The sequence below is a fragment of the Rhamphochromis longiceps genome, linkage group LG11, assembly GCF_057381845.1.
Source record: "Rhamphochromis longiceps isolate RC_006_pf linkage group LG11, R_longiceps_female_GT1.1, whole genome shotgun sequence".
Lineage (NCBI taxonomy): Eukaryota > Metazoa > Chordata > Actinopteri > Cichliformes > Cichlidae > Rhamphochromis > Rhamphochromis longiceps.
Genome location: NC_140567.1, coordinates 36,558,426 through 36,572,351, shown reverse-complemented (window position 1 = coordinate 36,572,351; position 13,926 = coordinate 36,558,426). Strand labels below are relative to the sequence as shown.

General features: G+C 38.7%; 1 long non-coding RNA gene across 1 annotated transcript; it reads left to right on the top strand.

The window, feature by feature from the left end:
• Window positions 1-5,318: 5,318 nt before the first annotated feature.
• Window positions 5,319-11,991, top strand: LOC146659894 (uncharacterized). The gene is made up of 4 exons (XR_014913837.1): window positions 5,319-5,439; window positions 7,199-7,231; window positions 11,285-11,444; window positions 11,664-11,991. It is a non-coding gene; the product is annotated as an uncharacterized LOC146659894 (long non-coding RNA).
• The last annotated feature ends 1,935 nt before the right edge of the window (window positions 11,992-13,926 follow it).

Genomic DNA, 13,926 nt, shown 5'->3' with positions numbered 1-13,926 from the left:
GGAGTTCAGTTCAGCTAAGATGTATTTCTAAAGCACCGGATCGCAAAAATAGCCGCTTCTCGGCTGTTTATATTGTAAGGTAAAGACCATACAATATAAGAGAGAAAACCCCCCAACAATCAGATGATCCCCTGTGAGCAAACCCTTGATGACAGTGTCTGTGAAGGTTATCAGTCATCAAGGCCATAGTAGTCTAAGGAGCTTGGAAAGAAAAGCGCCTGGACTTCTTTAAGTTAAAGAAGTCCAGGCGCTTTTCTCCAAGCTCCTTAGACTTGGTGACGGTGGGAAAGAAAAACTCCCTTTTAACAGGAAGAAACTTTCGGCAGAACCAGGCTCAGTGAGGGGCGGCCATCTGCCTCGACCGGTTGGGGGGGGGGGCACAGCTGTTATAACCCCTGACGCAGCATAGCTTCTAATTCTGAAAGATACGTAGATACCTTAAACCTGCACTCTATGCAGGACACCAAGCGATGACACGACTTGCAGTACTATAGGAGTCTATGCAGAAACAGTTTTCTCTCTTGAATCTCTGTAATTTTTTTGCTACTGAGTGTCTGGGTGCAGTCACTCATTTTGGGCCAATTAAATCAAATGAACTTCCATTGTCTAAGTTATAGCCCTATTGAACCTGCGTTAACCAGGTTTAATAGGGAGGGCCAAAGTCGTAGTTGTGCTAAATTTCCTCGAATTCTCCTCGGAGATTTTCGAGTAGCTTCCTTTGTTCTTGAAAGTTCTTTTCCATTTGTCTCATCGCTTCCCGTCCATTCCACATCTTTTTGGTAAGGTCACTAACCGTATTTTCTAAGGCCTTATTTTGTTGTTTGAGTATGTCAACTTGGACATCGTAGTTGTTTATCAGATTGTTATGTTCTTCCTGTGAAACTTTGGGAGTCTGAGCTTGGGTTTGCAACGCCATGTCTTCTGTTTTCAAGGCTTCCTGTGAATCATACTGATTTTTCTTGACCTCTTCAAGCTCTCTTTTCATTTCCTCAAATTCATGGCACAACAACTCCTTTTCTCTGTTGGTCACTTCAAAATCATGTTCGGAGTCTTTCTCAGTGGCTTTGGAGATCCGTGATTCTCCTTTCACACCCTCATCGTGTGGTTTCAGTTCTTTTTGAGAATCACCACTCCTTTTGGAAAGCTCCTGGAGGTCCTGTTCAAGAAGTTCGTTATGCCGCCTCAATATGTCAATTTCATGTGCAAAGCATTGGCGTTCCAGGGTCTGTCTGAGCTGTTCACTGTCCGTTGTTTTGTTTTCCTCATTCATGATCCTTTTTCTTTCTTCACTCTCTTGTAACTCTTTAAAGGCTGTGTTTGCCTGATGGAGCTCAGTTTTAACAGCCTGTATTTCCTGTTGCATGTCATCTTTTTCCTTTTCAAAGTCCCTTTTCAGCTCACACATGCGTTTTACCATCACATCATTTTCCTCTCTTAAAGACTGGTTGTCCTTTTCCATGTCTCCCACTTTTATAACCAAGCCTGTCTTGCTGCTTTGCAACTCTCTGATTTCTGCCTCCATTTCCTGCATCACCTCTTTCTGTTGCTGGATCTCTTTGGTTTTGGAGCTGTTTAAATCCTTTAGAATTTGGTTCCAATATTCCAGCTCTTGAATTTTGAAGTGAATTGTTTCATTCTCTAGTTGCAGGTCTCTTTTCCTCTTGTTTTTAGAGAACCCACTTCGTTTGAAGAGAACTTCAATGTTTTTTTGGAGAATCTTGTTCTCATTTATGAGCTCTCTTTTTTGCTCCTTAAGGTCGGCGTTCTCGACTTTAAGGTCACGTATGGTAGAGTTTTGTTGTTTGAGAGTTTTATTCTCATTTTTCAGCTCTTTGATTTGCTGTTTAAGTTTTTCGTTCTCGGCTCTCATGTTGCATACAACAGGATTTGACAGACTCATATTTCAAATTGAAGTTGATGCTAAATCTCTGTACCAACTAAAAGATTTTTTAAAAATACCGTCAACTGTGTCAGAAACGCAAGTTTCGAGTAGTTTAAGTGTTTTCCTGCCTAGTGAATTCTTCCACTCTCTTTGAAAGACTGACAAGAGTGAGAACCTCTCCCCTATTTATAGGTTTTCGTGTGCTGATGTCATAAAGAAGACCAGAGATCAAAGGGATTCTGGTGAAACGTCACTGTGTCTGGTCTGGGCAGTTCTGAATTGAATAATAACAAAATGACGGGGGGCGTGTCTGGTAGCCATGTGAAGACGTGTTGTACAGGGCTCCTCAATGGACTAACTTGTTCCCAGCCAACATGTATATATGGGCCCCACCTGGTTTTTGCTCGGGCTGGATGGGTACCATGTGGGCATGGGCTCAAACTGGGCTTTTTGTATGGGGCCTACTTGGGTTCTTCACATTAAACCCATATGGGCCATCCCAAGTGAGCACTTTTAGTAGGTCCTAGCTGGGTCAAACATGGGAAACACTTAACTTGGTCCAAAATGGGAAACACATGTAGGACCCACTTGGGTTTTCCACCTGGGATAGACATGGGCAAACACAGTCATTTAAGGATAGGCTGTTGTTGTGTGCCCCAGGTGGGGCAAAGTTAGGTAATCAATATATGTTTTAGTATCGATGACACAGGTGGGCCCCACCTGGTCAAACTAAATGGGTCGCACATGGGCAAATGCAAGTCAGACCCTGAAAACATGTCTATGTGGGCCCCAGGTGGGGCAAAGTGAGGTAATCAATATATTTTTTTAGCACTGATGACATAGGTGGGGCCCACCTGGTCAAACTATATGGGTCGCACATGGGCAAATGCAAGTCAGACCCTGAAACATGTCTATGTGGGCCCCAGGTGGGGCAAAGTTAGGTAATCAATATATTTTTTTAGCACTGATGACACAGGTGGGGCCCACCTGGTCAAACTATATGGGTCACACATGGGCAAATGCAAGTTAGACCCTGAAAACATGTCTATGTAGGCCCCATATGGGTTATGTTAAGTTAATATGGGCATATATTTTATGTGGGCTCAAGATTGTTTAGTATATATGGGACCCACTTGGGTTTCTCACATGAAAGCCATATGGGCAAAACCAAGTGGGAACATATAGTAGGTCCTGGCTGGGTCAAACATGGGAAACACTTCACTTGTTTCAAAATGGGAAACACACGTAGGACCCACTTGGGTTTTTCACCTGGGTTAGACATGGGCAAACACAGTCATTTAAAGAAAAGCGTTTGCTGTGTGCCCCAGGTGGGGCAAAGTTAGGTAATCAGTATATATTTTTTAGTACTGATGACACAGGTGGGGCCTACCTGGCCAAACTATATGTGGCACACATGGGCAAATGCAAGTCAGACCCTGAAAACATGTCTATGTGGGCCCCATATGGGTTATGTTAAGTTAATATGGGCATATATTTTATGTGGGCTCAAGATTGTTTAGTATATATGGGACCCACTTAGGTTTCTCACATTAAAGCCATATGGGCAAAACCGAGTGGAAACATATAGTAGGTCCTGGCTGGGTCAAACATGGGAAACACTTCACTTGTTTCAAAATGGGAAACACACGTAGGACCCACTTGGGTTTTTCACCTGGGTTAGACATGGGCAAACACAGTCATTTAAAGAAAAGCATTTGCTGTGTGCCCCAGGTGGGGCAAAGTGAGGTAATCGGTATATATTTTTTGGTACTGATGACATAGGTGGGGCCCACCTGGTCAAACTATATGTGTCACACATGGGCAAATGCAAGTCAGACCCTGAAAACATGTCTATGTGGGCCCCAAATGGGTTGTGTTAAATTAATATGGGCATATATTTTACATGGGCTCAAGATTGTTTAGTATATATGGGACCCACTTGCGTTTCTAACATCAAATCCATATGGGTGGGCATCCAATGTAGGTCCTAGTTGGGTTAGTGATGGTAAATGTGTACATTGGTTCAAAATGGTAGCACATGCTTATGTGAGGATTCTTCTTCTGTGAAGAGCCTGAGAAAGTGTTATTTGAATAAAGGAGGATTTATTCCAAACAAGCCCATCACAGATTGCGCACAACCCAGGGAGTTCTGAAAGTCAAATTGTAAAAATAATCTCAAAAGAAAGTATGAACATAGCTCTCTTTTATAACCTGCAGACGGCACCCATGTGGTACCATTCTCTAAGAAATCACCCTAACTTTAACATATTTGGCACAACCTCAGTCTATCACTTTTGCTACCCTTACGTACAGTCAGATGTTCTTGACCCTTCATTTTTGACCCTCTCAGTATTTAGCCTTGGCTAGCAAATGTACTCAAAGTCCACATTGAGACCTCAAGATGTTATGTGTTATCAGACACTACAACCCAGCTGTCAAGTGAGACTATAGGAACTTTGGTGTTTTTGAACATTCAATGTTACTCAAAACACTCTGCACACTATTCCAAATAACTGGTTTGAAACTGGTTACTTTTTAATTTTAGATTTCATTTTATGTACTTAATGTGAACTCTGCATGGTAGGCTGCATGGTGAGGCTCAGATAAGATAAAATAAGGACTTCATGATTCTTCTTAGGTAAATTCACTTGTCACAGCAGCAATAATAAGTGATTAAAACGGACACAAGAGTAGAAAAAAAGAAAAGCAAAAAATACGAATAAAAAACCTAAGATAAAAGTGAATTACACAGACAAAATCCAGATTTGGCATTTGCAAATTAAGGATTACTGGTTGTTCAAACAATTAAGACTATTTACTTGAGCAAACATGCAGTTGAGGATTTTTAGTAGATCAGACACACTCTACTGTATTAGAGAAAAGACAGTTAGTTACATGGAAGATGGAAGTTTTGGTTAATCAGATCCAGTAAAGCTCCTGAAGTATATTACCGATCTGTTAAAATGTTACTCTTCAAACTTGTGCCCTCAAATTATATAACCAGAAATAATTTATATTTTCTTTGAACTAGTGGAAAGGAGAGGGAATGGGGTCTTTCAAGCAGTCACACTTCAACTGTGAAACTCCCTTGTCCTTATGGTGTATTGACACTATTGAAACTTTTCAAAACCAGTCTAATGTTAGAAGAGCTTTTAGGTAAACTGTTATTCTTCTTCTTATCATTATTATATTTTTATTAATTATATTTTTATTATGATGTTGATTTGGGTGACACTTTTTGATAAATATTATATATTACTTTTTAAAACATATTAACCATCCCTATGCTTAAAAAACTTTTAAAAATAAAATTGTTCTTTTAAACTTGTGCATTGTTTGACTTTTAAAATTTTTGTATCAGGTGTAAAACGACTTTTTAAATAAAGTTGTTTTTAATGTGAGCAGCTCCTATTGGCTCGTTTAAAAAGAGGGAGGAGCAGATTGCACCGCCTAGCGTCTAGTCTTCGCGGTCTTTCGTCTGTAGCGCCTTTTCTCTCCCTGGTGTTTAAGAACGTGGAGGACAAAAGGATACCAAAGAATCGAAAACTATGACAAAGGTAAATACTTAAAGTTTGATACGTTTTCATCAATGGTTATTTTAGTAACTTTCTATAGTCGTCCTAAACGGTATAAGGGGGAGAAGCATAACATCTTTAGCTAGCAGGTAGAACTGGGTTAATTTGCTGCATTGTCTTTGGCAAACATAATTTAAAGTTAATTAAAAAACTCTTACTGCCTATATTCTACTCAATAAAGTTCATCTTATCTTATTCTGTTTTCATTGCACCATTCTCTCTATACAGTTTTTGAATTTACACACTATAACGTACACGGCAGTTTTTTTCTGTGCTTCTGCAACTGTTTCTTGGGTTTTCCTATAAGGTTTTTGTAATTAATTAAAAAAATTTATATTATTTTTTTGGCTTTAGTGGATTCCTGCTCAGCTAACTCGGCCATTATGCACTACCCAGTAAACAAAATGGCTGAACAGTATCTTAAATGTCTGAACATGAGCTAGTCATACCATGTTACGTAATATTCATGTGCAGTGTAGCAAGGTGATTGTTTAAATTACAGGAGTAGATGCCTGCAGCTGAAACGGTTTTCTGATCTGAATACGGTAATGTTACCAGATATGCATTGTACTATGGGAAAACGGTGGTGGATCAGTGTGTAAAAAGCCCCCAAAAGAAACACACAGCGTCTTTAGCTCAAACACTGTCTGATCACTCTCTTAGATACTGTGCTGTTCCATCTAGTTATTGGTTACTGAGAAATGTTAGGTCATTAATTAATTAAGAGAGTGCAGCTGTTCAGATCAGATGGTGAAGTAGGAAAATGCAGAACATGTTATTATAGCTGAATGCTGTGTAAAATACTAGTAATAAATCTAACTCCCATTTATGGCTTTTACTACTGTGGGGCTAAATAAAAAATTACAGACATAATGAAATCTGCTACAATTACAAAGCTTAAGTTTAAAACAATTATTATATATTAAGCATTTTTTTGCTCTTTTTTTTTTTAATTCTTTTTGCTAATAATGGACTCAATTTTATTATCAACTTCAAAGACCTATTAAACTTTTAAACCATTAAATCCAGGAAATTAGATGCCCGTAAATGTACGAGACCCTCTTTATGTCTAGTATCCCCAAATATTTAATAATCCTTTCTAAAAGTACACAAATTTTGTTCTTTTCAATTAAATATTGCATGTTCAATGTATTCTTGAGCAGGTAAAAATTCCACTAAATTAGTTTTTGCATATTTTTAAGTATAATCAAATTTTTATAGTTTGCGAGTACTTTTAATTTGGAGATTTTGCCACTTGATTTGAAGTTTGGATAGTGCTTTATAGTAATTTGTAAATGTTTTGAACTCATCTGGCTTCTTAATAATTTAATAAAAAATTAACAAGCCATGTAATAATTTGAAAACCACTAGGGACCACTTATAAAAAAGTAATTCCTTTTTTACTTAAAGGAATTTAGGATTTATGTCTGTCAAGTCATTTGTTCTGGCATATGCCAGAACAAATGACTTGACAGACATAAATTATAAAGTCACCATTTTGATATATCTTCCTGTGACTTTAAAGTCTGTCAGCTAGTTAGATACATTTTTGCACTGCTAGTGTTTGCTGCTTGAATTAGTCAGTTTATCATATAAACACATGCAGTGCCTTTCAAACTTTTAATTACACTGTTCATTTTGTGCATTAGTAAGAGAATCTTTTTTATTGAATTATCCTGGGAAAAAACAAAAATGTTTGTATTTTCTCATGCACTTTCTTTCATTTCCTTATCACGTTTAGATTCTTCAAGATCACAAGCACCATCTTTGACATGTAAGTAACTTTCATATTATTTGTATTACTTATTATTATTATTATTATTATTATTATTTTTGAAAAGTGATGGTCTTTGGGGCATCCTTTTTTTTTTATTGGTATTAAGTATATATATTTATTTAGGCACAGGAGGCAATGATCTATTTTAAAATTTAACATTTATTTAATTTTCATCTTTTATGCTAACAATAATGCCAACAGTGTTCTCTTCACTTGACCCACAACTCTGACAGTTTTGGTCCTCTGCTCTCCTCACAATTGGCTGATTTCCATCTGAGCTGCTACTGTCAACTGCATTAAACTGATTTTACATTGCCTTGTTATTCTAATCTTTATCTGCGTTTTGGACTCCAAACATTCACACCTGCTGTTAGTAACCAGAGCTCACAAGAGTGTAAGGCGTGTAGTTCAATAAAGTGATCGATGTGTTCACTAGCTGATTTCAATAAACCGGTAACTTATCAAATCCATATTTTATAGGAAGTACATTACTGATAAAAGTGGTAATAAACACGGTAACCAATAAAAATTTAAATTTCCTGTTATAAAAAAAAATACTGCAGTGAGCTCGGTTTTCTAACACCAGGTGTGAACATCTACAGTCTTTAAGCGCTGGTAAAGATTTAAAAATAAAAGCATTCAATAACATAACATTAAACACTAAATTAGTTTGATGGTGTTGACTGCAGCAGCTCAATGTTAATCAGCTGATGGTGATGGAAGCAGATGAGCGTTTTTCATCATGGTTGTTAGTGATGTGTTGGTCAAAACGAAACGGCTCTTTGAAGTGAACGACACAAGCGTGTTTTTTCTCTCTCTCTCACCCTCTCTCTCGCACTTTTTTTCCGCTTCACTCCGCATGCGAGCCTTGTGCTTTGCGCTGGGAAGAGGGGGGAGGGGCGGTTGTTACACACGCAGTAGCACAGTAACAGAGCAGGAGGGAGAGAGAGAGAAAGAGAGCCAGGGACAACAACGTCACATTAGAAAGGTATAGTAATCATCCACAACTATTTTCAATTGCGGATGATAAAGGATTCAGAAAGTTTATTCATGCAGGCCCATATGACAGAGAATGTGCATCTTCTGTTTGTTTTCATATTATAATTTATATTTAATTGTGTTGTGGTTTGCAGTGTTTTGTGTTGTTTCACTTTAAATTTGTTTAAAAGGAAAAAGCTGAAAATTTAAATAGTTAAAAGTTGAAATGTAAATAGTTGGTTTTTTTTGTATTATATGATTTATTTATTACATTTTATGTGGAGAGAATAAATAAAAGTATATTTACGGTGGCTGCTAGAGACAAAGCACGTACAAACCCCAAAACACGTAAAAACTCCATAGCACGTACAAACTCCAAAGCACGTACAAAACACAACAGAAGTGCTCCAGGATGCTAGGCACAGTGTTGAGATTTTGTTACCTAGTGGCTACACAAGCCAGGAAGTACCAACGACCGGATTTGGTGTGTGGTAGTAACAGGTAAATGAACAGCTTTTGGAATTTTTTATGAATATATATGAGTGCTTGTGTATAAATACACAAAAAATACACATATGATTTCAATTGTGTAAATTAAGTGATCTAGATAGCTCTGTTTTGGAAGTTCAGTTGACGCTAGAAATGGGTTTTGGAGTTTGTACATGCTTTGTCTCTAGGGGCCACCATATATATTTATATATAAACATATATAAATAAAACCACATTTCTTTTTTTACATTAGTAATTCCTTTTGTTCATAATTTTATATTGTTGTTAATAATAAATTAATTAAAGCAACAAAACAACCTGAAGAGCCGGTTGGGAGCCGAAAGAGCCGGCTTTCTAAAAAAAGACGAAAATCCCATCACTAGTTGTGTAATATGCTGGTATTGATATGATCAAAAATGAACTGAGTTGTTTCGTATTCTATAGAAATTGTACATCTAATTAATAACAAGGCTTTCTGCTGATGTTATTAATTAAAAATTTATTGTTTTATTTTTAAGCAACAACTTTTTAGCATGCAATCAGTCCATGCTGTACAGGACAGATTTGTAAACTGTGCATACAAAAATAGACTATTTTACAAAATTGCTCTTTCAACAAATGTAAATCACAGCAGATTTTTTTTGTTGTAGGTGCACTGTCACAACTAGAAATGTGGGGGGAAGTCCTCAAAGTTGAAGGCAGAACAGGAAAATACATGGAAATAACAATTTTCCTTTAAATGGTAAATGGCCTGCATTTTTATAGCGCTTTTCTAGTCCCTAAGGACCCCAAAGCGCTTCACACTACATTCAGTCATTCACCCATTCACACACACAATCACACACTGGCGATGGCAAGCTACATTGTAGCCACAGCTGCCCTGGGGCGCACTGACAGAGCACATCAGTAAAGGTCGATCTGGATACTTGATAACTGTTGGTATAGGTATGACATGAATTTGAATCTCCATTATCACAGGTTTTAATTGGGAGGGAACATGCAGATATACAGGAGGACTATAAACAGCAATTCCTATTGCATACAACTGTTTTAGAAAATACCAACAACACTGTTAATTTATCACTTGCTGGTCTATAGACTTTACAGTGTGGATGGATGGAAAATCCATCTGGCTCCACTCTGGCTGAATTGGTGCTACAAACAACTCTGCGCTCGGCTTTCCTGGCTGTGTGTGGATTTATACTTACACATCCAAATTTTGACCCTATTTTTCTTCCTTTCAGCTGATTGGTCAATTTCATGTCAATCACCAATTAAACAATCCAATCAGAGAACATCTCCAGAAGTTGATTCTGTTCATCTGGACGTAGCATTTTCAGTGGGAGAAAATGCTGCAAGCGCTACGTCCAGATGAACAGAATCAACTTTTGGAGATTTACTTACCTGGATGATTGAGCATGCATCAAGACAATCAGAGAACAGATAGGTTTGGCTGTTGGAGGGCTGCATTACGGAGCTTCAGGTCCTGGAAGAATAAATTCCCTTTTACATACCAGACCAGCATTTTTCTTCATTAGCACGAAGGAAAACAGTCTGTGCGTGTCAGAGTTCTGTGGTTTTTGTGTCACAGGGCTTATAATATGTGTAAAAATCTGGCCAGGGACCATCACATCACACTGCTATCATATTTTTCTGTTGCTATCATGTTTCTTTTCTGAGATGTTGTTACTTTTATGACAGATGTAACGAGAAATCTTCCAGAAAGTTAAATTTTTTATTCTAATCAAATATTTGATTCTGATAACAGATAAAGATTTTTTTTTTTACTTTTGTTCTGCTATTTCATAGTTTATACAAATTTTGGCCAATTCCTATTTATTTTAACCCTTTAGCCCCCAAAAAGTCGCCAGCGACAGGTTTTTCCAAACCTGTCTCGTCAAACCTGAGCTCTGCCAGGGGCCCAACACGCCTGGACTTTTAGAAGAAAAGAGATGTCCGAAAATAAACCACAGGGTCAAATACTTAATTTTGTTCAGTGTTTTAGAGTTATTAATTTGAATTGACTAATTTAAATATTTTATTCATGTACATTTTGATTGCCTTTAGTAAAAATGGCAAAATTTCAATTTCTTTTTTCTTTCTGTTATTAATCCTTGATTACATTCATATAGTATACAGTAGAGGAAAAAACCTACCAGACCTACCAGTTATCCTGCGTAACATTATTGGGGATAAAGGGTTAAGGAAGCGGAATTAATTTTTTTAGTTTAGCTTGTGTTTACTACCATTTTTTTTTTATCACCACACAGTAAACATTAAGTAATATGTAAAGTGTCCATTTATCCTCCATTCCGGTCCATTATCTTAAGCTTAGGCTGCTGCCCCTCGACCCAATCCGGTACTAAGTAGAGAGGCCCAGACTTCGCTCTCTCCAGGCACTTGGCCCAGCTCTTCCGGGGGAATCCCAAGGCATTCCCAGGCCAGCCGAAAAACATAGTCCCTCCAGTATGTCCTGGGTGTTCTGGGTCTCTTCCTGGTGGGACGTGCCCAAAACACCTCACCAGGGAGGCATCCTAACCAGATGCCAGTATCTAATCTGTCCTTTTTGTATGTTCCCCTCAGGTTGCCATGGTAGCAGATACAGGGGAAACAAGTGTAGACGATGCCACAAGAAGGATGATGAAATTCCTCATATCACCTGAGCTGGCTGTGGAGTACAACATGCTTGGCCGACATGGGGAAAAAAAGTTCAGAGATTTGCGTCTTTTTAATGTTGTGTATGGTAAGTTAGTTTCACTTGAGACATTTGAACTTTAGAAAACTAAACTTTTTTAATAAAGTGTTTGAAAGTGTAACTGAGATTGGTTATCATGCAATTTGTATATATTTTTTGAGGCAATAAAGTGAAATAAACATTGTTCTTTGAAAATCATCACCAAATGAAGTAAGCTAAGATTAACTTTACTTTGGCTTGCCCGTTTTTCTTCTTCTTCATTTGCAGAGGCACTGAAGAATTATTTAACATCAAAAGTCAACTTGCAAGAAGCAGAGAAGGCTCTGTCCAAGTGGTTCAGTGGAGCTAAAGACAGAGGAGGACCGAGGGCTGCAAGGGTACAAAATAGACTTACGGCTCTGTAAAAAAACAAACCCTGCTGATTCAAGATAAGCTTTTGAGTTTTCCATCTGACTTTTTCCCCATGTTGCTACAGTTCCAAATATCTAAGGAATTTTGCTGTAGTTTGACATTTCTAGTTTTTAAACGTTTACGCACTTTGGAATACAGTTACGTAAAATCACAGTTGTTGGACAAAATAAATGTGAAAAATGTTGTTTTGTGTACCCTCGTGATTTTTGAAATGGTTTTATTTACAAACTAGATTTTGTTTGCGGTCAGCTTTAATATATTTGGTGTCTTTGTGTCACAGAACCCGTATTAGCCGTCTGAAAAATTGATTTTGTGACTGTTTTACTACATGGGGCCCACTCAGTGCCAGAACTTAGGCAATTCAAACTAGAAATAAGATGCAAATACAGAACCCACTGCTAATGCCATTCCAACTTTTTAGCTCATGTTTTCCTCATGTTGTACCCACTAAGAACTTGAAAAATGGGGCCTAGGTGGGTTTCAGTGTACTTTGCCCAGTTGGGGTCCATTTAGTTCCCAGATTTTACCTATATAACACCGAGATGGGCTTATAAAATGGGGTCATTATGGAACCCGCGGACAATCCCACTTAAAACCCACTTTTTAGCCTATGTGGTACTCACATGGTACCCACAAAACAACTTGAAAGGTGGGGCCCGGGTGGGTTTCTGTGTACTTTGCCTAGTTGGGGCCCATTTAGTTCCCAGATTTTACCAATATAACACCGAGATGGGCTTATAAAATGGGGCCATTACGGAACCCGCGGACAATCCCACTTAAAACCCACTTTTTAGCCTATGTGGTGCCCACATGGTACCCACAAAAAACTTGAAAGATGGGGCCCAGGTGGGTTTCTGTGTACTTTTCCCAGTTGGGGCACATTTAGTTCCCAGATTTTACCAATATAACACCGAGATGGGCTTATAAAATGGGGCCATTATGGAACCTGCGGACAATCCCACTTAAAACCCACTTTTTTAGCCTATGTGGTGCCTACATGGTACCCACAAAAACTTGAAAGATGGGGCCCAGGTGGGTTTCTGTGTACTTTTCCCAGTTGGGGCCCATTTAGTTCCCAGATTTTCCTAACATAACACCTATATGGGCATTTAATATGGGGCCATTACGGAACCCGCGGACAATCCTATATGGGGCCCATTTTTCAGCCCATTTCCAAACCATATGGGCCCCACATATAAATGTTGGCTGGGTTTCATAATTCCATTGCTCCAAAACTAACGAACTTTTAACAACAGTACGATAACACGCCCGTGTGCTGCTCTGAGGCACTTTTTTACATCTTCAAGGCTACGGTGTACGACATATGAGCAAAACTAGATCGGGGAAAGAGCAGGCCGCAAAAGCCTCGGACCTGTCACGGTTGTTAAAGAGTGGACTCAGGCGCGGAGCTCAGAAATAATGACAGTGCATTTATTTACAGTGCAGCAAGGTGACAACAGCTCAAATGTGCAACAATGGTGATAGTGCGTCCCTCCTTCCGTGTAAGCCCGTGCGTGGTAGTGAGTAGGGGTGGGTTTTTATAATCGATTCATTGATTAAGATCGATTATGGCTTGGATAACGTAAAATCGATTAATTAAAATCCTGAATCGATTTTTTTAATATAAATTTATTTTGCCCGAAATGCCAGAATCTCTGGTGACATCTCACAAAATTTCAAGAACCACCAAACAGCTAAGACAGTAAATGAGAGCAGGAACACGGATTCTGCACAAAGACTTAAACACACAGCACGACCCGCGGATCAGAATCATTTAGATGTCGCCTTTCTCACCCGACGGCACGGACACGGTCGGGGCTGAAAGCCGACAGCTCACTGATTCTGATCTGTCGGCGGGTCCGCGCTTTGTGTTCACGCCCTTTATGCGCTGATTCTAAAGCTGTTAGTTTGATCTCTTTCCAAACAATATTGACCGAACCAGCAGCAAAAGAAGATTCACATAAACATCGTCATGAATTCACTCTGACTTTTACTGTTTTGCTTCCACCGCGATGCACAGCTCTCTCTCTCTGTCTCTCTCTCTCGCCCTCTCTCTCTCTCTGTCTCTCTCTCTGTCTCTCTCTCGCCCTCTCTCTCTCTCTCTGTGTACTTCAAGAAC